The sequence below is a fragment of the Podarcis liolepis genome (assembly GCF_965112155.1).
Source record: "Podarcis liolepis genome assembly, chromosome: 3".
NCBI classification, from domain to species: Eukaryota; Metazoa; Chordata; class Lepidosauria; order Squamata; family Lacertidae; genus Podarcis; species Podarcis liolepis.
In genome coordinates, this window is record NC_139557.1 from 101803534 (window position 1) to 101829853 (window position 26320).

At 42.9% G+C, this 26320-nt stretch overlaps 1 long non-coding RNA gene across 1 annotated transcript; it reads left to right on the top strand.

Annotated features, from left to right (window-relative positions):
• The first annotated feature begins 2851 nt into the window (after window positions 1-2851).
• LOC310703003 lies at window positions 2852-26320 on the top strand. The gene is made up of 3 exons (XR_014523882.1): window positions 2852-2975; window positions 3666-3841; window positions 26247-26320. It is a non-coding gene; the product is annotated as an uncharacterized lncRNA (long non-coding RNA).

Here is a 26320-nt window from a genome sequence, read left to right on the forward strand (position 1 = left end):
GTAGGAGCAAACCTTTAATACTTAGGAAAGTATATTTTTTAAAAAAGAAAAGAAAAGAAAGCAAAACAAAATCAACTTCAAATCCACCTTGAGAGAAATACAGTTTATTGGCGTTTCCCTCCTTGAACGTGTGAGCAGATGGAGGTTGGGGTTGAGTGGGGTGCAGTTTACAGACGTCACAATCAGAATTTAATCCAGTACAATTACAAAATGTTAGGTGGGAGATGGACGTTGAGAATAAAAAAGTTGACAACTCCAAGGCATGTTCACTTGAAAGTTGTGATAAGTTCAAAAATATCCAGCTTGGGGAAAAGCTCCCATATCGGAAAGTTTGCTTTCTTTAGTTAAAAGTAGGTATATATTTGAAGCTAACACACTTAATGGAATACAGTATTCTTGCAGAATGCTAAAGTGATCAGGATACTTTAGAGAACAAAGTTGGATAGATTTTTTTTTTAAAAAACTAGGGCTTTGGAGGAATCTCTTGGATGCTCATCAGCTTCCAAAGGAACATACTCTTCCATTTCCTACTTTTTATTCCAAGTGTTCTGGTCAAATGCTAATTTCATTGAGCTAATGATAGAGCAGAAAGTTACTTTGCCCCAGCCCCCCCCCCCCCGCCTTACCTCACCTACAAATGCAGACCCTGATCAGGATGAGATCAATGGGATAAATCAATTAAATGCCACCAATATCAGTTAAACACAACTAATTTTTCCTAAAGGGGCTTAGCCAGGGGAGAGAGTGGGCTTTTAGAGACTCGCAGGATTCATCCCCTGGCCCACATTGGTGTAACATGCAGCCACAAGCTACGTCCATGTGCCTCATCACTCCCTATAGGGGAAAGGCTGAAGACTGGTGGAAGAGCATCTGAAGACCCATGTTCAACCACCCAACATCTACAGGTAGGGTTGGGAATGTCCCTTGCTTGAAACCCTGGAGAGCCACTGCCAGTCAGTGTACCGTAGAGAATACAAAGCCTGATATGCCAATGGTCTGCTTCAGTACAAGGCAATTTCCTGTGTCCCCTGCCAACATCCACAAATTTGCCCCCTGCACACACTGCGGCAGGCAGGGGAATGTGGAAGCGAAGGCAGCTACTGACCTACTGACAGCTCGCTTTGTCCATCACCTTCCCTGACACCAGCTCATGTTTTTCACACAGCCTGTCAACTGAAAGAATGCCATCTTCTCTACGTGCTGCCAAAGGCTTCCCAACAACCGGCTATCTTGACTATTAACCAGCAAATTGCCTAACGTAAGAAGAGTCCTTCTGGGTCAAGCCACAGGCCTATCTCACCCAGCATTGACCAACTGGAGGAGTGCTGGAAGCCCAGGAGCTCAGTAGCAGCATCACAATGTTCTAATGCAAGGGTAGCCAACATGGTGCTCTCCAAACGTTGTAGACTACAACTCCCATAATCATTGACCATTGGCCATACTGACTGAGGACAATGTCAGTTGCAGGCCAAAACACGTGGAGGACATCACGTTGACTGTCATTGTTATAATGTGCTATCAGCCGACAGAGCAGGAGAAATCAAGGTTAGCAGAAGCAGGAGTACAACTGTTCATTCATTAATCCATAGAATTTATATTCTGCCTATGAAACGGGTAGTGAAAATCATGCACATTGGTTGGATTTTGCTGCCTCCCGCCTCTTGACACTTGTAACCATTATAAATATTTCCAGGAAGAGGCAGGAACTTGCTGTCTAACTCTATCACCATCAGCTGGGATCTGCTCCTTGGTTTGTGAGCAAGAAAGCAAATTCGCACTCCGTTCTCCCAGCAGCTGAACATTTACGTGTGGAACACTGAGGAACCAGAGCTGGCAGGAAATGATGCAGTTTCCCTTTGTTCATGGTGTTTACTCCAAGCCTCTGCATTTCAGACAGAAATGACATAAGGAGATGCAACGTGGTGTATAGTGCTTAGAGCGTTGGACTAGGACCAGGGAAAGGCAGGTTCAAATCCCCGCTCTGCCAGGAAGCTCAGTTTGGTTGACTTTGGGCTTGTCACTATGTCAACCTAGACTACCCTACAGGCTTGTTATGGGGATAAAATGCAGGGGAGGGAACTATAGACACTGCCTTGAGTTCATTGGGGAAAATATGGGATATAAGTGTAGCAAATAAATAAATGAATTTGCATGAATTGAGGCCACCACCTGTTTCCTGGCCAAACACTGCTTACTGTTAGGAAGATTCTGCTGATGCTTAGCTGAAATCAGTTTCCTTGACATCTCCACCTATTAGTTGTGCCCTCTGGAGCAACAGAGAATAACATCTGCTCCATCTTCTGTGTCACAGCCCTTCAGATATTTGAAGAAAGCTATCAGGCTCATTGTTTTCAATGTCTGCTTTTAGAGTTACACAAATTCCTTAGCAAGGATTTATTATTCTTCAGACGCAGTTGGAGACTCTTATATGAAGTAATCGTGGTGGTTCCATCTTGAAGGCCCATAGGTATGATTAGCTGTTTTATAGCTGTTCCATGTATTCATGAATTGCAGATCCAGATCTGCCCATCTGAACACTTTTTAATAGAACACTCTACCGACATATCTGTTGCTATAGCCCATGCAAAGGGAAATGAATTGTATGCATTTCTCATTTCCTGAGGGGCAATGAGGGGAAATGAAGGTCATAGGTGTCCTCTGCAAGCCTTTGTAGAGGATTTAGTAGAGTGTGAAAAGAGGAAAAGGAAGAAAGGGGTTAAAGAGTCATTGGCCTTGTCCATGGCTGCTGTTTTCATGGTGATGTAACTGACTTCCTGGATTGTCCTCTGGGTTTTTCCTGTACATTTTCAGCACAAATCATGCTTATGACAGTAGTATTTAATCTGTCAGAGATGAATTCTGCTTCAGCCTCTCTGGCGAGCTATTCTATCTCCACAAGTTTGAGCTTGATCGTTTGCCATTGAGATCTTTCCTTGATTCACATGGGGTGTGTTGCTGGGATCAGCCATGCCAAGGTGAGAGTCATATGTAAACAAATGAAACCTTCGTGTTTACATTTTGATCAAGGGACTTTATGGCTTAGCTGGAGCTGTGTCAGCAGTTGCCATGCGAGCTCTGTTGTGTTTGAAGAGGTCTTAGCAAAATTCTGAAAAGGGGTGTGGAACATTGACTTTAAAATGCCATTGCGCCCTTCCCAAACCTTGAGGCACTGTGAACTCCAGGCTGTTTCCTAGCTGCGATTCAGCTTCAAGGACTATTCCACTCCCTTGAATTTGTGAGAACTTTTGCTGCCAACAATGTGCTGTGTTTATTGCTAGAAGTAGGGCAACGCTGTTGGGGTCACAGCCAGCCTTCTTGGCTACAAGCAGGGGTGGGGTAGCCTGTGGCTCTTTGGATGTTGCTGAACTACAACCACCATAATTCCTGATGTTGGTTCCGATGTTGGTTGGGGAGTTGGAGTCCAGCAATAGCTGGAGGGCCTGACAGATCATCCTGGTCTACAGTTTCAGGATGAATTACTGGTGCAGAATACAATGGCCATGTTGCTCACTAGGACAAGTTGGTTTAAGCATATCACACTGATCCTGGCTTGACTGCATTGGCTGCCAATTAGCTTCCAGGCCCAATTCAAAGTGCTGGTTTTGACCTAAAAAGCCTTAAATGGCTCAGGACCACAATACCTCAAGGACCACCTCTCTCCATAGGAACCTACCCAGATCCTGAGATCATCCTCTGAGGCATTTCTTTGTGTGTCTCCTCCACAAGAGTCCACAGTGTGGCAACTCGAGAACAGGCCTTTTCTGCAGTGGCTACCCATTTGTAGAACGCTCTCCTCAGGGAGCTTTGGCTGGTGACTTCAGAATACACCTTTAGGAGCCAGGTAAAAACGTTCCTTTTTAACCAGGCCTTTGCTTGATTAACACCATATACCCCTTTATAATGTGCTTGTGGGGGGGGGGATATGAGGAGGGACTATTGATTTGTTGTTGCTGCTGCTGTTTTTATCATGCATTTGGTATTTTTATATTGTACTTTTAGGTTGAGAACCGTCCTGAAATCTGCCGATGAAGGGCGGTATACAAATTTAATAAATTATAATAACAACCCTAGTGAACCTAACAATGAGGCATAATGTCTCACTACAGTTCAACTCACTAAGCTCCACACATTACTTCTGCTATTCCAGATGAGCATCTGGCTGAAGGACAGACTGTGAACATGGCTTTTCTTAATCTTGGGCTATGAGAAATTAAGACCAACCTTGTAACTAACCCAGACATAATGTAAGCCTATGTAATGGGGAGCTGAGGATATGCTCGAAAGTTATGGAGCTCCAGAGTTATAGGGTGTTGTGGCACGTTTAAACTTTTAATTTCCCTCCCCATGTATATGAGACAGGCACCATCTTTGTTGTCTTTTGGGTGCCTGATAAAGCCTTCTTCTTTTTTTAACATGCCTTTTAAAAAAAGAAGATAAAGAAGAAGATAAAGCCTTCTTCTTTTTTTAACATGCCTTTTAAGTTGAGATCTTCCCTAGTCTAAATCTGTATCGGAATTGTTTTTAAGATGCTTTCTTACCTGTTGTTTACCACCCTGGGTTCCTTTCGGAGGAAGGGCAGAGTAGAAATTTAATGAATGAATTAACAAATAAATAAATGCAGGCTGAGCTGGGTGGATATGCCAAGAGAAAGAGTGGAAAGGGCGGCAACGTTTAGATATTGTGACAGAGTGGCAGATAGCGTTTCTAAGTCCAAGTAATGAATGAATAAATAAAGAACTTCTGGCCTAAATATAGACGTAGGGATCAGGTTCATGGGGCTCCAGATTTATAGTTTAACATCCGTTAATCAACAGAAAATATACACATACAACCTTGCATGTGGCGCACAAGTAGAAGATACTAAATGTTCCAGAATCACATTCCTTAGTATGAATGCATTGCTTTGAGGATAATTGGATTAACTAATGAAACTGAATTAAGACTAAATATGGCAGCATTGTTTATTTACCTAGATGTTCTTTCTACTGAATATCTTAAAGCCCACTCATTGATTCTGGAGCCTATAAAGCAAATGACCACAAATTACTTTTACAAATGGTTATTTCCTCCCTCTTCCCCACCCCCCTTTTTTCCCCTTAATGACTCTGTTAAGCAACTGCAATATCCTCTGGAAATGAATCATTAGAGTGGTCTGGTAAGGACAGTGCCTGAACCAAGCCTAATGTGGGGTGGAGGGAGAATCATTCTTGCAAAGCAGAGGATATGAAGCATGTTGATCTTATGCCATATGCTGTAATGTGGGTCCAGCAGCTCATCTCTTAGGTGCAATTAGCTGGTCCATCGAGCACCTAATCTGGCCCTTCGGAAGGTAAGACAAGTTGATCAGCCATGACTTGCAAGCCAAGCTGCAGAAAGGGCCAGACGAGTTTGAAAAGGAAGCTAAGGAACAAGCCCCTCGGGGCTACAAATTCTGGATCTGAGACACAGCCGGAGTCAATGAAATGTTGCACCAGGGAGCCCTGCAATGGAATTGAGGAGAATGAGTGACTGATCTGAGAATGTTCCCACAGTCATCTCTGACAGCAACCCTCTATATAAAGGTTCAGCAATCCCCTATAAAGGTTACAGCATTAGAGTCTTAAAGAGGAAGAGGCAACATGCCAGAAGAGTAACATGATGGTACCATTTTGTGTAAACCGTTTAGAGATTTTTAAAAAATTGAGTGGCATATCTATTATTATTATTATTATTATTATTATTATTATTATTATTATACTACCCTTTATATAAAAATACAACACAAAACCAAAAATACATGTTAAAAACAAGAGCAACAACAACCTCAGGTGGGTGCCATTCAGGGACGTCTTTACCATTGGGCGTAGTGGCATGGTGAGCCAGGGTGCCAAGCAGTGGAGGGCACCAAAGCGGAGAGTTCGGGGAGGGGAGAGCAGGGAGGTAAGCGAGGTGGAGCGGGGGCTTGGTGCCTGCACGCCTCCAGCACCCGCCGGATGCGCCACTGGCTCCACGACACACCACCTCCTCGGCTGCGTCAACAACTTTGCCCCCCCCTTAAAAAGGTCAACAACTCTGGGAAATGGGGTGGGATCTTTGCACCACGGCACCGGATATGCTTAAGATTTAAGACAGCACTAGTGTCATTGCCATTATAAGAGAACAAGGGAGGCATACATGGTGTGGGAATGTATAGAGGATGGAACGTCAGATGGGGGGGGGGAATGAGAAACTGAGATGAAGACATTTGCCCATCCTTAACAGTGAATGAAGATTTCAGTAGCTGCTTTTCAACTTAGCAATGGCAACTCTTTTCCTCTGACGATCCAATGTGTTAGTAATAGAGCTGAAAGTGTAGTTATTGGCCTTCCTTTACACCCATGAGACTAGAAGCTAGAAAGTTCCAGTGGTGTGCGGTCATTGGACAAAGGAGACTAGGCTAGTCCCCTAAATGTTCCTCTGGTGCTTCCTTCCCAAAGCCCAGGAAGCTTCTGCCCAGCTTAGGGAGGGAGGTGTGAGGCTCCAATGGGTCCAAGATCCATCCTGCCATCTTTTCAAAGTCCATCCAGCATGAGTTTGACCAAACTGTGGGAGGCAGTGGAAGACAGGAGTGCCTGGCATGCTCTGGTCCATGGGGTCACAAAGAGTCGGACATGACTAAATGACTAAACAACAAGAAGAAGGAGGAGGAGGAGGACTCCAGAATCCTGGCACCTCTTTCACAAAGCCCAGGAAGCTTCTGACTGACTTAGGAAGCGAGCACGATGCTCACGTGCACGACATCAGGACATCACAATGTCACGTGCATGACGTAGCCCCCTATCCCCCTCACAAGCTGGCGCCTCTGCTCCTAACAGTTCCCCTATGAAAATCAGCAGTTCAAAGGTTCACCACATGGGGAGCTGTACACAGAATCAGTTGTTTCTGATACTCAGAAATGACCTTTAACTCCTACCTGCAACATTTTATTTTACTGTATGAATGCATTTTCCCCACCCCCTCAACACATTTTATTTAACAAATTTTCAAAACTTTAATAAAGGGGGGGGGGCAAAAGAATACAGAAACAAAAAGTGAAGAGAGCGACAAAACAGAATGTTTCACAACATTCCTGAAAAATTCAGTCTTTCTAAACTTATTCTAGTTCGAGTTTTGCGTCAACCAGTGTCTAGAATTGTGAGGAACAATTTTGTTCATTTTTCCATGCGTACAATGTCAACTCTTTTCACAAGCCATTCCAATATAGCAGGAACACTGGGGGATTTCCAAAAGTGAGCATAAACTACTTTTGCAGAAATCAAAAGTTCATAAGGAACAATTGGGTCGTCTTTTATCTGTCATCTTTTAAATAATTAAAAAGAATTGTTACTGTGTCATCATTCACAGTTTCTCTAGTGATCTGCTGAATATCTATTATGTGAAGCCAATATCCTTAAGCCTTGCTACATAACCACCAAAGGCAGTATTAGTCTGCTTGATGAGGATTAAATTTCCAACTCTTAAATCTGTTTACACCTTTAACTGCAACATGAATCAAATGACCCACATTAAAAAATTAATACATGCACATCCCTCTCCAATTTTATTTTTTCTGTCTCTCTCTTCCATATTTCAGTTTTGTGCTTTGCGTGTGTCTTCAAAAAGAAGGCAGTTGAAACACTATTGGTACAACCACTGTCTGAAAACAAATGTTACATAACATGGAATCTGGGTATGTGTTTTGGGACTAAGTCGCAACATATAGCTATATATAGGACTTCAACCAGACCTTTATGGAAGGCATTACTGGCTAACCTATGCCCTTCCAGATGTTGTTGGACTGCATCTGTGATCATCCCTGAACACTGGCTAGAGCTGATGGGAACTGGATTCCAACCACATCTGGAAGGACTAGGATTGGAAGGATCTGTCAGTTTTGGTTCTCTCTCTTTTTTCAGTTTTTCCAGTCTTCAGTTAAGTGCAGGGATCTGAGAGATGGCCAAGAGGTGCTGAGTTTTCACTGAAGTGGACAAATTAACAGGAAGGGACAGGAGAAGGGAAAGAGAGAGAGTGGGAAAGGTGGGGAGAGAGGTCTGATTTTATGACAACTAGGTAGATTGATTGGTTAGTTGGTAGGGATATAGGAATGCATTTATGTCTTTAGGAGGGACGGGGGACCTGTGGTCCTCCAGAAGTTATTCAGCTTCCATCAGCCTCAACCAGCATGGCCCATGGTCAAGGGTGATGAGAGTTATAGTCCAACAACATCTGGAGGACCACACATTCTCCATTGCTGGTCTAGAAGGAGCCTTAGCATTTCTCTTCCAGAGTTGTTCAGGCCATTCACTCTCACAAACGGTTTTGCACCCATTAAAACTGTATCTGGTAAGTGCTCTGATCTGTTTGCATTTGTTTGCTGTATGAGGTTAATGGGAACCGTTCATTTACATGACAGAAAGTGATGGATGCACTTAGAAATAACATATGACTGGTGATCCCACCACCAACGAGAATCAAGACTGCTCCCTAAATGCATAGCCCCATCCTGAGTTCTGTTTCTTGGCACGCTAATGTGACATGGGACGCTGGGAATAGATAGATATATTTTCTAATTTGGCATGGCTCGAGCTCAAGAAGTGCTTCCTTTAAATAAATAAATAAAATTCCCCCCTCTTCCTAAACACAATATGTAGATTTTGGCAACTCCTAACGTGAAAGAAAAGCCAAACATCTTGCTGTAGATTAGGCAGAGGCAGTTTCTTGTTCAAGAGATGCTGTTGTTCTAGCATGGTGTTTGCAACAGTAATATTCTTAGCTTAGTGCCAGCCGCTCCATTAGGTTCCATCCCTGTTCCTCCACCACTCCTTCACTCTGTGGGGTTTATAACTTGGCTGTAATGTAAAGTTTCCTCCTGGCTGAAACTTACCATGCCAAAATCTCAGCCCAAGGGATAATTTCCTTTCTCTTTCCCTCCAAAAAAGCATTTCAGCTTTCTTCATGTATTTATAAAACTGGAAACAGCTTTTGAGCTTTGAGGAGTCGAGCACATGGCTCAAAATACCTGGATCTGTCTTCCATCAGCCATTTATGTCCTGAAAATGAAAACCTTAAGACTTAAATACAATTTTCAGATTTTTAGGTTTGCAAAGCAAACCTTCCATGATGAACTGATGCTACACTATCTTCCCACAGCTACAGACAATCTGTAGCTATGACTGTGAACTACTAGTTTCATTAATAACCCACCTGTCACCCTAACGTCCCAAAGTGGGTTACAACAATTAAAACTCTGTATTTGAAACTTTTTAAAACAACTTACGACCATAGAAATAAGATGGGTCCTGAAAATAAACATCTCAAATGTCAAAAGCCAGGGATAAGAGATGTGTCGTCAGCATTCGCCAAAAACTTTATAATGAAGGTGCAAGGCAAACCTCTGTGGGGAGGAAGTTCTATAAGTTAGGGGCTCCCACAGATAATGTCCTCTCCCAGGTCACCACCACCCTGAGCTTCTGAAGATGGTGGAACAACCAAGAGTGGTCCTGATCTTAGCACCTGAGAGGGTGTGTAGGGAAGGAGATGGTCTTTCAGGTAATTTGGGGGAGATATGGTATTTGCTGGGGTCACGCAGTGTAATGAGTGAGTACTTGAATGTTCAAATGGGGAGTCAAGACCTCAGGGCACCACATGGTACATTCTGCAGCGAGCGGTGACTTGGTCTCAACAGACATTTTAGTGGTCATAGATTTCTTTGGTCTATTAAAGGACAGCAGGGCTGTGCTTCCCTACCTTATTTCTAACTCGCATGGAGAGGGAACATAGCTCAGGTAACTAAAGCATAGTCTAGGCAAAGTGGTTAAATAGCACATAATGTAAAAAAATAATAATCATTGAATTGAAAGTCTAGAGAGAAACTGTCAGTCAGAGTTGGCAATACTGAGCTAGTTAGACCAATGGTCTGATCCAAGGAAGCTTTCTGTGTTCCCATCGAGAATGAAGTTGAATTTTGTGGTCATTTTTTTTAATGTGGAAAAGGAACCACAAATAAACCACAAAGTGATTTTTGCTTGTCATTCAAAATTGTGATGGAACTTTCTTTTGAATGGATCCAATGTTTAGCCTCTCTAGGGTATCAGCAGAAAGGTAGCTAAACACTCTAAAGAAGGATCATCTCAAGTAATTGTAATTATGGGTTGTAATTATGGGTTTCAAGGAAAATAATTACTCCTGCATTTCTTAGGTTTCTCTTCTATTGTTTAATTTAACAGTCTGTAAAGTTTTGCAACTCCTGATGTTATTTTCAGTTGTTACAGTAATGTAATGTAATCCTAGTGTACAAATAATAATAATTAAAATTGAAAAGAAAATTCATCAAGGTTTTAGTGTGAATATTTCTGAATATGCACATTTTTGAATAAAGCTTTTTCTATGTCCGATTCATTGTTGAACAGCTCTAATCATCTGAAAGTTGTTCCTAATTTTCAGTTGAAATTTTGTGATTTGAATCAATTTGTTTGTCCTACATTCTGGAGCATAAGAAAACAAGCTTGCTCCAACTACCATGTGACAACCTTTTAGAGGACTGTCATATCTCCTCCCAGTCTCCTCTTTACCAGGCCTCTTTAATATTCCTCATATGCCTTGACTTCTAGACCCTAAATCATCTTTGTTGCCCTTCCTCTGCAGCTTGTCAGCTTATACTTCTTAAACTGTGGTGCCCAGAACTGGATGCAATCATCCAGGTGGAGTCTGACCAAAGCAGCATGGAGTGATACCACTACTTGACTTGATCTGGACATGATACATCTATTGATGCAGCCTAGAATTGCATTCACTTTTTTCTCTTTTTTCGCTACACACTGCCACTTTCATTATGCCTGCTGCCTTCACGCGTGTAATGTTTGAAGAGGTTTACATTTGGAGGGGAGGAAGGGGGCAGTTGAACACATATGTATCATGACTATATTAATTACCAAGCTGTACTCTGACTTTGAACAACACCAGGGCTTGTAAGTTTAAACATATGTGCGATTTTGGAAATACTTTAAAGAGATCAGTACCCATGCTGAGGTCAAACATGAATGTGAATGGATATTTCTGGCAAAAGGAACAGAGACATATTTGTCTGACTTGGTTTGAACTGGATGGATATTTAATACAGAGGCTATACCTTCCACAAAGGCGAATTTTAAAATATTTGTAGGTTGTTCCATTCCTATTAGATGGGTAATGACTCTGGGCCAGAAATGTGGTTTGTGATGTGGTTTCCATGACAATTACTACGCATACTGGAACCCACTAATTGCTTTAGCAAAGTCATGTGAAATGGCTGTGTTTTCTGTCCAACATGTAAAATGGGCAGAGACTCTTTTTCCTCATTTCCACCTTCTTCCTATGTGGAATCAAAATATTTTACCACAGAATCTTGTCTCTTCAGCAGTAACATTGCATCCCTGTACATGCATTCTCAGAAGTAAGTCCTACTGGATTCAGTGGAACTTACCCCTGGATAGCTATGTATAGGAATACAACCTTAATTCCCTTAATTCAAAGTAACTTAACCCCAGGCATAGGATTGCCTCATAACTTTGTTGAAGGACCTTTTACTTGTCAAATGGCACCAGAAGATCGCCGAAGTTATTGTGGCAAATGTTTGCTAGGACTAGATGTGTCTGATGAAGTGAAAGGGATGCCAGAAGAGGGGACTTCAGCAACCTCTGGAGGGCCAAAGGTTATCTGCCCTTGCTTTATGGCAATGCTTTATGGTTAGGCAACATTATTTCTCCTATATTGCAGAAGGGGAGGAGAGGAATTCATGCACAAACACAATTGTAACATTGCCACAGAGTCATTGCATATATAACTGCGAGGACACCACAAAGAAATCATCATAGGGATCCTAGATTCAGGTAGGCAGCTGTGTTGGTCTGACACAGTCGAAATAAATTTAAAAATTAAAAAATTGTCCAGTAGCATCTTAGAAACCAACTAAGTTTGTTCTGGGTATAAGCTTTCGTGTGCATGCACACTTCTTCAGATACAATAAATTTGATCTCTAAGGTGCTACTGGACAATTTTTCATTTTTTTAATCATAGGGAACCATGAGTGTAGTGGCAAACTTTGGCCTCTCAAATTTCAGCAACGCCCTGTGCGAGATTAAAATTTGCCCCCACCACTTGTGTTACGTTCTACACCATTGTTGTGGCGCCCCCTGGAGTGCAGTGCCTAGTGTGGCCGAACCGGTTGTGCTACCCTAAAACCACCTCTGATGTGGGGGGCCACCAGGTGGCGCATTGGAAGATGGCCGACAATAACATCTCTCTGACCCACACAAGGTAATTAAGAGGCTGCTATGGGAAGTATGCAGCCTTCCCCCCCCCCCAAGGAGATGGGGGGGACTGCCTTGCCAGCGGTGTCCATAATTCACCCCTGGATTCAAAAGAAGGGCGTGCCCGGACACTTGGCACAAGCCCTCGAGTGGAGTCGGCACTTCCTGATGCTGTCTCCAATCAGCGCACTGGTTCGCTTTAGCTCAAAATATATAATTGGAAATATATAATTAGAAAGAAGCTAAAGCACATACATCAAGCGAAGATCGGGAGTAAAGGCTGCTGATTAATGGATCTCTGTGAGCGGAGCGACGGGCAGGACAAATAAATCAAGTGATGAATCAGCATTAAGAGACTGGTATGTTTGGAGTGAAACGGAAAGGGGGTGGAGGAAAAAACTTTTTTTTGTCTTATGTGAGTATTAATAACCCTCTACCCCAGAGAGAAGAATCATTGCAATTTATTAATCACAAGCAGGAATTCAAGAACTGTGTGGAGTGAATTATTGATCAAAGAGAGGATTGGTAAACATTGGAGAACGGAGGAAAGTTTTATGACGCAGTTTTAAAATGGCGTCTCGCCAAGACAGGCTTGCCTAAGAAAGATGGGGGGAGGAGGACCAGGGTCACTGGAATGTGAATGGTGATTGGAATGTGATCTAGACCTGGCATAGCCCTCTGAGATATGCTTGGCAAGCCTGGGAAAATCAACGGACAGACTAAGGTAAAGTTCTTTACGGAGGTGTGCTGGTCCCGGGGGGCAAGGTTACCGTTGGCGTAGTCAAAGTCCGGTCCCAGGCGTAGTCAAAGTCCGGTCACTAGCCTGGAAACAGTTCACAAGGAGTGGGACGAGGTCTGAAGCAGGAAGCCGGGCGGGGACAGGAACACTGGAGGGTCAGGTCTGGGTCCGGGCAGGAACAGGTACTCAACAACGACATTGCTCCCGCAACCTGGGACCGGGCTGACTGGCCTTTATCTTCTCTGAGGCCAGGGGCGGTTCCAGACCCCAGGAGACCCGCCTCTCCTGGCCTTAAGGCGAGCACTCCTCCTGGGAGAAACCAGTTCCCTTCGCCTCTCTGCCCTGAGCCTGTGCAGTTCAGGAGAGGCTGAAGGGTTACTGGGCCCAGGGGGAGACTCACCTGTAGGCACTGAGTCCTCAACCACCTCTGGAGCCACAGTGGATTCACCTGGTGCCTGCTCCTGAGGATCCGGCACAGGTGCAGGCACCTCAGAATCAAGGCCCTGCCCCACTTCAGCCGGCCCTGGAAGCGGGGACTCCTGTGCAGGCTGGGATTCCTCCGGTTCACCCTCTGAATCGGATTCCCAGGCCATCACAGGAGGTGTGGAATGGCGTCTGTCCTTATGTGATATGATATGATTTTTGGAGAGTGTAAAACCCACACAGAGGATGTTTGTTTTCAACTCGCTTGTGAAGATTATAAGAGAGTTTGTGTACTGGTCCAGTAAACGCTTCCGCTGCGCCACCAGCAACAGCTCTCTTTGCAGAGTATTAATTAAGTCCAGTGCAGAGATTCTTGTTGCAGTACAAGCTTCAGAGACTCAGCAGCAAAGAAATAACGACACAGGGAAGCCTGTCTTTCCAAAGACAGGTTTATTGCAGAAAGATAACAGAAACACCTCCGGAGCTTTCGGACATTTTTGCTTCACGCCCCAAACACACAGAGAAAACAAACACTCTTTATATACTGAGCAACTTAACAACTTAACGAGCTTGACTACTTAAAGTTACATGACATTGCTAACTTGCCAGCGTCTTAGGTTTCACACCCTAACACCCCCTCTCGCTGGCAATACAAAAAATAAAATTACTTCAGACCCATTTCTTCACAAAAGTTTTCATGCCGCTGAAACCCAAGCGGTTTTGTAAAACCATCAGCTTGATTTTCATGACTGGGACAGTAATTTAATTTAACAATTCCTGCTTTTACCGTTTGACAAACATTTTGAAAGCGGATATCCAAATGTTTTGTACGACCTTTAAACTGCCCATTTTGTGCTAACTTAAGACACGGTTGATTATCACCCCATACAGTGATTGGAGTGATGGCCTTTTCATACATCTCTTGTGCCAAGCATTTGTAAAATTCTAGATCTCTACATAACTCAGATAAGGCACAGAACTCAGCTTCTGTTGAAGACAAAGCAATTAGGTTCTGTTTCTTGGATCTCCACCCAATCAGAGAGTTACCAAATTTTATTACACAGCCAGACACTGATTTTCTATCCTTTAAATTTGCCCAATCACTATCTGCCCAACAAGTAATCTGTGCTTGTCCTTCCGAAGATAATTCAAGGCAAAAATCTTTGGTGTATTGTAAATATCTTAACACTCTTTGAATTCCTTTCCATGCATTTACACTAGGTTTCAAAGCTTCTCTGCTGAGTAAGTTAACAGCGTAAGCAATATCTGGTCTACTCCATTGCGAAAGATGAAGTAGGCTTCCCAGTGCTGACTGAAAGATTTCAGCACGCTTGAATTCAGCACTATCCTTGAACTCATTGTCTTTTACAAAACCCATTTCCATTGGTGTTCTAACGCCTGCACACTCCGTCATGTTAAACTTTTTCAACATTTGTAATATCTTGCCTTTTTGATTCAGTAGAAAACTGCCATTTTTGGTCCTATCTATCTGAACACCAAGATAGACCTTCACATCACCAAGATTCTTAACTTTGAAGTGCTTATTTAACTCTTTGGCTAGTTTTTTTACTTGTTCTTGTGTCTTTGAAGTATAAATCAGGTCATCTACATAAACAAGCAAAGATTCTTGAGCATCTCCTGAACTTCTGAAATATAAGCAATTGTCAGCCTTGCTCCTGCTAAAACCAATGCCTACCAAAACGTCATTCAAACACTCATTCCAATTATGAGCAGATTGCTTGAGTCCATAAATAGATTTATGTAGTTTCCATACCTGATTTGATTTACCAACTTTCAATCCTGCCGGTAGCTCCATATAGAGCTCTTCAGCCAAGTCTGAATGAAGATAAGCTGTAGAGACATCAAATTGATTCACTTTGAACCCTTTCTGAGCAGCAACTGCTAATAGTGCCCGTAGGGTTTCACTCCTTGAAGTGGGTGCATAGACTTCGGAGTAATGTAACCCCTTTCTTTGCGTAAAACCTCGAGCTACAAGCCTTGCTTTGTACTCTGGTTTCCCCATCGCTGTTGTCTTTATCCTGTACACCCACCTACAACTTACTGCCTTGGTACCTTCTGGCAGTTTGGTGATGGAAAACACACCCAGTTCTTTCATAGAATTCAACTCCTTTTGCATGGCCTCACGCCACCTACTGGCCTCCTCCTGGGGTAATTGTTCAACCTCCTCAAAACTTTCAGGTTCGCAATTTGCCAAACCAGCCCAAACACTAATAGCTTGGTACCTTTCAGGAGGTATACCTTTGTTGGTACGCTTAGAACGCCTTAACAGTTCCTGCGATGTTCCTTCAGTTTCCCCCTCTGACCCAGAATCACTAGTCGTCACCTGTTTGTCACTAGTAGTTGAAGAACTTTCTGATTCTGACTTTACACGTCTCTCTTGCTGTACAGGTGAACTTTTAGAGCTGGAAGATTCTGACTTTACAGACTTGGGTGAACTAGGCGATTTCTCACCCTTGTCCTCAGACTCAAATTCCTCAGTCTGTTCTGGAACTAATACCTGCCCTGGGGCCTGAGTTTCATTGTTACTGTTCACCACATCAAATAGTATGTCAGGATTCCCATGAATTTTATTCCAACCATCCTGTTCACAAAATTCCGCACTTCTGCTGATTGTGATTTTCGTTTGATTGCCTTCTACATTCACAAATCTCCAACCTTTTGTGTTTGCTTGATAACCACAGAAAAACATTTCTTTAGACCTAGGATCGCCTTTCCTACGTTGTGCCCTAGGCACCAGCACATAAGCACGACATCCAAAAACTCTTAGATGATCAATTTTTGGTTTTTTTCCAAATAGCATGAAGTAAGGAGTGTTGCCTACTGTGCTATTGTACACTCTATTAAAAGTATAATTCGCATACAGTGCAGCCTCAGCCCAAAAACGCAGTGGAAGACCAGAATCAAACAGCAAAGCAGCAATGGCTTCCTGTAATGTTCGAAATTTTCTTTCGGCAACTGCATTCTCCTGTGGTGAATAGGGATTGGTAAGTCTATGAACTATACCTTTCCTTTTTAACCATGTCTCCAGCGTGTGGTTCACAAATTCCCCACCACGATCTGATTGTATTTTACGTACCCTGGTGTCAAATTTACATTCGACTTCTTCAATCCAGTCCATCAGGATGGAAGCTGCTTGTGATTTTTCTTTCAGAAAGAAAACCCAACTAGCCCTTGAAAAGTCATCCACCAAAATTTGCATAAATCTCGCACCTCCAAGCGATTTGACTGGCATAGGGCCACACACGTCTGTGTGCACAAGTTCAAAGGGTTTCTTGCTTACTCTATCAGATCTAGGATAGTTACACGTCTTAACCTTAGCATGTTTACAAGCACAACAATCCAGAAAATTTGGACAGGGTTTAATGTTACACCCCTCAGCTAAATCTGGCATCTTGCTTACATACTTAAAGCATATATGAGCCAACCTTCTGTGTAGTAGATGTGCACAACCTGTATGAGGAGCCTTATTTACACACTTAGCTTGTGCTTCACCTGTTGAACATCTACCTGCTGCTAACTGCTCTTCATCCAAAACAAAAAGCCCATCCTCACAGGGAATTTTAACTAGCTCCTTTCCCTGTTTCGAAATGGTGCACACATCTTTTTCAAACTCAACCTTAAAACCACTTTTTACCAGGCATGACACACTCAAAAGTCCATTCTTCATTCCTGGAAGAACAAAAACAGGAAGGTTAGTTTGCAAACAGTTAACATAAATTGTGCCTTTAAGGTTCATTTCTCGTTTACTATTGTCTGCTATAGTCACGGTTTTTGCAACTGGCAATGTCTTGCAGTTCATCAAGCGGCCACTAGATGTCTCTGGAACTAAACTGTGACTTGCTCCACTGTCAATTATCCACTTCAAGGTTTGTTGGCTCCTTTTAGGACTCTGTTGTGCTGCCATTGCAGATAGTCCCTTATCAGCACCTGCTCCCCCTCTGGATCGTTGATTCTTGTAGTTCTCATGTCGTCTTCCCCTGTAACTCCGGAAACTGGCCTTGGACTGTTGAAATTCCTGTTGCTTTTCTGGACACTTTGCTATCAAATGAAACCTGCTGCCACATCGAAAACATGACTTGCTGGCCATAGCAGACACTTGTGAGGCTTCCTTACAGCTCTGCCTGCTAGTTTCCCCACGCTGGGAATTATCTGAACATCCAACCCTTGGGGTATTTGAATTATCAATGCGTTTTCGATGATGTTGATATTCTTGCTCACACAATCTACCAGTCACATAATTCATATTCAGCTGGTCCTCTGGCAAAACTTGTAAAGTTAGTACTAAGTTTTCAAACCCTGCATGCAGGCTGCTAAGCAGAGTATAAACTTTAATATTTTCAGGAAAATTCACACCTAAAGATGACAGTCGGTTGAAATACTCAGTCATCTGTGACGTGTGTTCAACCACACTATCCCCTGGCTTCAGTTTCAATTCATACAAAGCACGTATAATGTTCACCTTCTCTCCGGGCGTGGCTCTATGGTGAATTCGCCTAAGAGCTTCCCAAATTTCAAATGCAGTCCTTAAATTTTCCACATGAGGTAATTGGGAATCGTCTATCGATACCATCAACATGCATCTAGCTTTAGTGTCCATTTTATCATGTTCCCTGTTCTGAGCATGTGCAGCAGCCTGTTGCTCTGCTGTGGCATCTGCTGCAACAGCCACAAACGGCTTTCGCCTCTGGACATAGTCAGCCCACACTTCTTTGGCTTCCAACCAGACTTGAGCCCTCTTAGACCACTGCACGTAATTAGCAGAGTTCAACTTTGTAAAGGGAACCTGGAAATTTTCCACTGCCATTCTTGGGGTCTGCTGCTACTCCCTCTGTGTGCCCTTTCTTCTCTTTCCCCTTGGGATTTGTTTTACTCACTTTTCAGACGCCTCCAGCCTCCTTTAAGAGCTGGATTTACGACCAAGCCGGTCTTCTCTCATCCGAAAGCTGCTTTCACTTTCTCTGCACACAATACAACTGTAGAAACGTAGAAGGGGTCCATAACCTAAGAGAGTTTGTGTACTGGTCCAGTAAACGCTTCCGCTGCGCCACCAGCAACAGCTCTCTTTGCAGAGTATTAATTAAGTCCAGTGCAGAGATTCTTGTTGCAGTACAAGCTTCAGAGACTCAGCAGCAAAGAAATAACGACACAGGGAAGCCTGTCTTTCCAAAGACAGGTTTATTGCAGAAAGATAACAGAAACACCTCCGGAGCTTTCGGACATTTTTGCTTCACGCCCCACACACAGAAAAAACAAACACTCTTTATATACTGAGCAACTTAACAACTTAACGAGCTTGACTACTTAAAGTTACATGACATTGCTAACTTGCCAGCGTCTTAGGTTTCACACCCTAACAGATTATCAGAGATCGCAAAGAAAGGAATATATGATAACAACAAGAAGATGAGGAAAGTAACAAAGAGACTATCTGGACAGAACTGGATACAACTGTCTAATTAAAGCAGAAAGATAAGTGATGCTTGGACCCCTGTTCGGAGCTTGAAGTATGGGTACCCCCAACAAAAATTTTAAAATCTGGCTGTATAATTTGGAATTAATGTGATTTGAAAATAATGTGATTTGATTGGCCTGTTAATAAAAATTATATTAAAAAAACAAACCACCTCTGATGTATGGATACATTCTCTTATAGTACAGGTGGGGAACTGGTTTCAGCCAGATCTTTCCCTTCTCCATCTTCCACAGGTTAACTTTGACAAGTGGCCTCGTGACACAAGCAAAGAAAGGAAGTGGAGAAGATTCAGTTTTTATATAATTTGGTAGTAGCACACTGTTTTATCAAGTTTGTTCCTTCTAATTTAGTATTTCTGGGTCAGCTGCAATTTTGTAAATACTACAACTGGGGGTGGAATAGGTATGTTCTGGGGGAAATGGTCTTGTAGGGATCTCTGCTGGACAATTCCGAGAGTGGCTCAACAATCAATCTCTCTTCTGAGAGAACTCCAGGAATTGTAGCTCTGTGAGGAGAGTAGTAAGTTAAGCACCCTTAACCCAGAATTCTTGGTACGGGGGACCATAAAGGCATAATGCTTCTTTGAATGTAAAGTGCTGATGGGGCCATTATCCAACTTCATTTCTCTCATTACGTGGGGAACAATGGGGAAACCATTAAAGATGGGAGGGAAAATAACTTCTCTTAATAGTGTGCATTGTTCATTCTTAAAAAATAAAATCTGGGAGATAATACACTTTCACAATGGAAATATTTGCTTCCCCTTTCCAGTAATGACTATGTTTTTGTTCCTTATGTGCTCTGTATTACTTTCAAAGACCATTTATTGAAAGAAAAATGTAAAGCAGTTGCAGCCTGCACCTGCATGTAGACTATGTTTTGGGCAGTAGTGAATGTGGGTTCAATAGAGGTTCAGTGTGTGAGAGAATAGAGCATATTGTACAAATAAGGAATGCCATAGCATGGAAGCAGCCAATTCAGTCACTTAGACAGCCGCACAGACTCATTCCAGAAGAATTATGAAGAGCTGCTGCCTTTGCTGAAATAATAAATAAGGGGAGACAAATTCATTTTGATTCACATTTTAATCCACAGTCCCCAAGACAATCCTCAAATCGAAACACTGCTATCCATACAAATCCAAACTTTTCTGAATTGTGCAATGCATTTCTCCAACCAAAACATGCATACAAAATTGTTTGTATTACAGAAGGATATGCACTGTGCATTATTATTATTATTATTATTATTATTATTATTATTATTTCTACACCACCCTTTATCTGAGAATCACAGGGCAACTTACAATATAAAAACACAATAATACATAGCACAATAATAAACAAAAACAGTAACTCCCCACCCCACAGTTTAAAAGGCCATTAATTGTTCAATTAGCCAAAGGCCTGGGAGAAGAGGAATGTTTTCGCCTGGCGTCTTCATACATATCTTTAGGTGCCAGGCAGCATTCTACAAATGGAGAAATGGACTGGCCTTTGCTGCGAGGTGCTTACAGGGAGCAAAAATATGGGAAGGGCAAGGTGGGGGGAAGGAAAGGCAAAGTTAAATGGCAGAATGTGTGTGTGTGGTTCAAGTAATCTTGTTATATTTATAATATTGAAATGTGTTTTTTGTATGTTATGATATTTGCTATTGTTTTGCTATGTTACTGTGACCTTGTTACTATTTTTGATGTTTTGCAATGACATCATGAAATTGTTTCCGTAGTGCTTGTTTGAAATGTATGTTTCCTTTGTTGTATGCTGCTTTGAGCATGATTTTGTGTGTGTGTGTGGAAAAGTGAAATACAAATAAAACGAATGAATGAACAAGATTATTTCAGTGGCATGTGTATCTATTAATGGTCTGGCATTTTATGAACTGCAGTAAAAACATTTAATGAACAGATCTGAAGTTACGTTTAGTTACAGGCTGAGTTACACGAGGGCAGGTGGACCAGGCGTTTCTTCCAAAGGTTTTCCACAAAAGGTGGGTTTTGAAGGAAGGAAGAGAGCCGGCATCACCCAAGTGTTCTTGGAGTCAATTCAAGTTATATGAGGCAGCAAATGAAAAAGGGCTGGGTGTTTTGAGGCGTTATCAGGTGATGGAGAGCGTTGGAGCTGGAGCACCAAAGAGAGAGAAGGGGGAACAAGCCCATGGAGGGTTTTAAGAAGCTTTTGCTGGATCCAGAGCTTCCTTTTGTTGGAAGATAATGAGGCAGATAAAAATGCCTGATGATGACAATAACAACACAAAAGACAAAAGTCACTCAGCAGGAGTGGGATCTAGATCGAGGATGGGGAACCTGTGGCCCACCAGATATTGACGCACTCCAGCTCCCATCAGCCCCTGCCAGCATGGACCATGGTCAAGGGATTGTGGGAGTTGTAGTCCAGTAACATAAGGAGGGTGCCACTTTGGCTATCCCTGATCTGGAAGAATGCTGCAAGTGTTTGATGATGTGGCCTGTAAATGGCCTAGGACTTCGGGTCACTGCGATCAGATGATGTTCCTGGACCTGGAGGAAAGAATGCCTCTTCTTTTGCACCAGCGAGGCCATTCTACTGAAATTTAAGGAATGCTTTGATGGTATCATCAGACTTTTCATTCACCCCCTCCCCATTCTAATGTAAAGACCAGACTGGGCATCGTTCAAGAGAAATCCTTCTGATAGCAAATCCGTCGTTGGCACTAATACACACTGGATAAATGGTTCACAGCTTTCCTCATGAAGCTTACAAAGAGCCAGGACGTTTTGATCCAGGAGGGTTACACATAATATAGTTCTATAAATATAATAAGCTTGAGAACAATTAAAAAAAGAAAAGAAAAAAAACAACCCCAGCTTCATCTTGGCTTCTGAAAAAGACTCCTGCTGTTTCATTAACTCAGATGTAAGATAGCTTCCAGCAGCCTTATTTTTCCTTCCCGGTGTGTTGAGACCAGGCGCGATAAAATAACCACAGAATTATAATGCAGTACCATGCGCAGTTTTCTTAGCAAAATGACTGAAATGTTATTAGCATTTTGTAGCTGGAAACAAAGATGCTTATTTCCATCTTGCGTTCCTAACTAGCAGGGTTTCTCCCGTAATAGTTGATATATCTTCCCCCGTGACAAAACATGGTGAACTGTAATTACTTTATATGTAACATTTAGTACTAAGGAATTTAGGAGACTGTGCCATAATAATGGAAGTGTTTAATTAATTAATTAATTTCTTTAAAATCTGTATAAGAACATAAGAAGGGAGTTAACGATCTCTGGCAAGCAAGCAGCCTGATAAGCCGCAACGACTCTCCGTCAGTTTTATGTAAGTTTATTTACAAGAAGAAACACATTTAGAGCTCGGCCTTCCTGCCTGTGCTCAGTAGTTGCTCAGTCTGACTCATCATCCCTCCCCCAACAGCCAGAACGCCAAAATCCAGCCTTTCTCCTCCTCCCTTTTTGTTGTTCTCTGAGCTTCTCCCATCTCCTAGTAAGGGGACTGAATGGATGGCCTGTCTCTGCCCCCTACTCCACTCTCAGAAGACACAGTCACAGGCTCTGGCTTATCTGAAGGTTGCCTGGCAACACTCTGGCCTACTCCCAACTCCTTCTCTCCTTGAGAGCTAACAGCTTCTTCCCTGGGAAGGAGCGGGGCCGGGCTGTCCTCTCTAAACTCTGACAAACAGGTCTCATCTGCAGGATCGGTCCCTTGTTCGCTTAGCTGAATTTCTGAGGCCAACTCTTCCGCTGTGCTCGGGGGAGGGGCATGTTCCTGACAGTTGGTCTAATTCTCTTTGAAAATCATTCACGTTGGGGGCCATCACTGCAACTTGTGGATGCAAAGGCCACTGGTTAGCTGTGTGTGTGTGTGTGTGTGTGTGTGTGTGTGTGTGAGAGAGAGAGAGAGAGAGAGAGAGAGAAATAAAAAAGAATACTTGGGGTGGTTTTGTTCAGTGCTTGAAAAGAGTCAATAAGCATGAGCACAAGACCATCGGAAACTGCCTTATTCTGAGTCTGACCACTGGTTCATCTAACTTTGTACGGTCTACTCTGACTGGCAGCAGCTCTCCAGAGCTTTAGGCAGGAGCCTTTTTCTTTATCTATTTCCCAGCCCTGCCTGGAAAAATGAGGGATTGAATCTTGGCCATTCTGCACCTTCTCTCACCTCATCCCAAAACCATGAGCTATTGTCCTTATATAAAGACCATCACAATGGCACTGTTGTAGCAGATCTCACAAGCTGTCTGATCGAGGTGCAACAAAACTCCTGCTCCCTATCTCATTTTTGGCACCCGTGCTAGAAATTGCCCACCCTTGGCCATAGGGCATCAAAACTTTAATATATGGTATGACATAAGAAATGCAGCCCACTCAAAGCTGGCCAAAGTTAAAGACAGCTAGGCCTTATTGATTTCACCAAGAGATTTACCTGTATGCTTTATTCTCTCCCACTGAAATCCATAGGATTGTAAAAATGCTTAACTTTGACTGGATCAAGAGATCAGCCTGCTGCAAGGGCCCAAGCAGTCAGGGACCCTCACATTGGACTGCTAAGTGTCAGATTTTTCCAAGTTAAAATTGGTTTTTTACCTTCTAGGCTGCTGTCAAAGGCACAAAATCAAGGCCAGAGGGGAAAAAAAGATGTCACAAAACTTAGGTGGAGTATGTCTCCCTATAAATCAACAACCACCATGAGCTCATTAAGGCTTTTTTGAACAGAAATACTATTGTCATGATTTTTCTTAGCTCTGACAGCAAGTACCGTCTCTGCTTCCAACTCAACACAGCAGCCAGTCAAAGGAGGGTGGGTAGGGGGAGTTGTTCTCACCTGTAAGACTGGGCTCAGAGTTCCTCTTTACTTGCCAAGCCACAGGGGATTGGAGGGTAAGTCGTAGGGTTCAATCCATGATCCCCTATTTTCCCTTCATGGGTGGGAAACTCTGGAGTAAGCAAGGTAAGCTTTGCATCCTATTGCAAATTTGGAGAGACAGCTGAATTTCCTTCCAAACTACAAACTTCAAAAGTTTCACATCAAGGCTCGCTAAAATGAGAGGCTAATCTGAGGGGATTTTCTGAAACCTGAAAGTATTCTTGTCTTAAACTGAAAAGCCTTATTATTCCCTTCAGCGAAGCACTTGCAACATGCATGTGAGCTAAGCTTGCAAACATTTTGTGCTAGCAGAAGCACCCAACCCTTTTCATGCAGACATTCAACAGGTGATGTTGGGGTTTCAATCTCATCCATGGACATTGCAATCCCAGATGTGTCCTAAACAACAAATCTGAGAAGAGAATCCAACACATGAAATAGCCCAGCCTAAAAATTCAATAGACAGGTAAGCAGCAGCTAATAGAAGGACAGAATTAACTCCTATTAAAGTCTCAGGCAAAAAGGACGGGCTTAGCTAACCATACACTGTAAAGGAGAGTCCTGCCAATGTGTTTAAGGACAGCAGCGGCACATGAGGTGGTAGCTTGGAACTGCTGCTGCTCCATGCTGGGGTGACCTGGTGATGAAATCAGAGGCACTCCGGGTTTTTATTTCATTATTAAACTTATTCGTTGCTGTTTCTACAGAAATATCTCAGTGACTTACAACCATAACAAGGAGGAAAGGTTGAAGGAGCTGGGTATGTTTAGCCTGGAAAAGGGGAGACTGAGAGGAGATGGGATAGTCAACTTCAAATATCTCAAGGGCTTTGTCACATGGAAGAGGGAACAGGCTTGTTTTCCCCTGCCCCGGAGGGTAGGACTCAAACCAATGGCTTCAAGTTGCAAGAAAGGAGATTCCGACTAAACATCAGGAAGAACTTTCTGAGAGTAAGAGCTGTTTGAAAAGCTCAGGAGGTTGTGGACTCTCCTTCCTTGGAGGTTTCTAAGCCGAGATTGGATGGCTATATGCTATGGATGCTTTAGCTGAGATTCCTGCATTGCAGGGAGTTGGACTAACCTAACTCTACAATTCTATGAAACAAACAAATAAACAAAAATCCAAAAGGCAATCATATTTGTGGATTGAAACATCCCACCCACTCAAGGAGACCACAGATAAAAGCCAATGGCCTTACAGAAAGGAAATGGTTGCGCCTTGTGCCCAAAGATATATTACCCCAGTTTCCTGGGGAAATCATTCCACAAGCAAAGAGCCACCACTGAAAAGGCCTGTTCTTGTGTTGCCACCCTCCAGACCTCCTGTGGAGGGACACACAGAGAAAGGCCTCAGGTGATGATCACAGAATCCAGGTTGGTTCTGCAACCGAGACCTCCCACAACCTCCCCCTACCCCATTCCTGTTAGGGGCAGCACTGCTGCTCAGCCCCCTTCACACACCACTGCTGCTTTGGGAATTCTATAATCCTGGTGCCACCACAAAGAAGACCCTACCTCTAGCAGCATGCCAATAACCTCTGGAGGTTGGGGCACCCAAAGAAGAACCTCTGATGAAGGTTGTAGGTTCAAATTACATATTTCAGCAAACATGCTTTTGAAAAACTTGCTGCTTCTCTTTCAAAGAAACGTGCAGTTTCCTGCTTAAAATACCCCCCGCCCCCACCCACCCCAGCTGTCATTTGCCCTTGAGGATGCTGTTCACAGAAAATAATAACAAGAGACTAAATCAGAGGAAATAAGCAGTCTTTTATAAACCCCAGGCCCAAACTGTTTAGGGCTTCATAGGTCAGAACCAGCCTTTCGAATTAAGCTAAGAAACAAGCCCAGAGCCAGTCCAATTCCCAAAGAGTGAAGGAGGACACCTTTGAACAATTCCAGAGATGAGAACTGTTTTAGCAGTGCTGTTTTTGTCAATCTACATGGCAACAAGGTGCCCTTGCCAAAAATTCCCTCTTACAGGAGCCCCACGCGCTGTTGTGTCTGATTGGTTTATTTGAAAGCAGTCCAGGAAATTATTTAAAATAAAGAGAATGGCTTTCAAACTTCTAGCATTCTTTAAAACACAAAACAAACCCCCTGTACCATACTGGATCCAAAAAGATACTGGTTTACATTCCTTTGACCAGGCAAAAGCACAGTGTGTTGGTGTGCTTCCCCTTTGCTTGATTAGTAATTAGGAACATGAGTTCCACTCTTAAAAACTCCAGTTTTGCTGTTCTAACTTATAAAGGAGACCTCATCTCTAGCTGGCTGTACCTTTTAGCTCTGGGTCACTGGTTCGACAAGCTCTCATTAACAGGGCACAGATATTAACTCTTCAGTCACTCACTGTGAGATTTTGCTATGCAACCTGGTTCTGGGCATGGGGCTGATGCAATCCACAGACATTTAATTTCTTTTGTCTTTTGTCTTTCCTTATTCCCAGCAGGTCACCTATTCAGTTTAAGATTGCTAGGATGGCTGGCATCTGTCTGTCTCAGGAGACAATGGAAGAATGTGCCT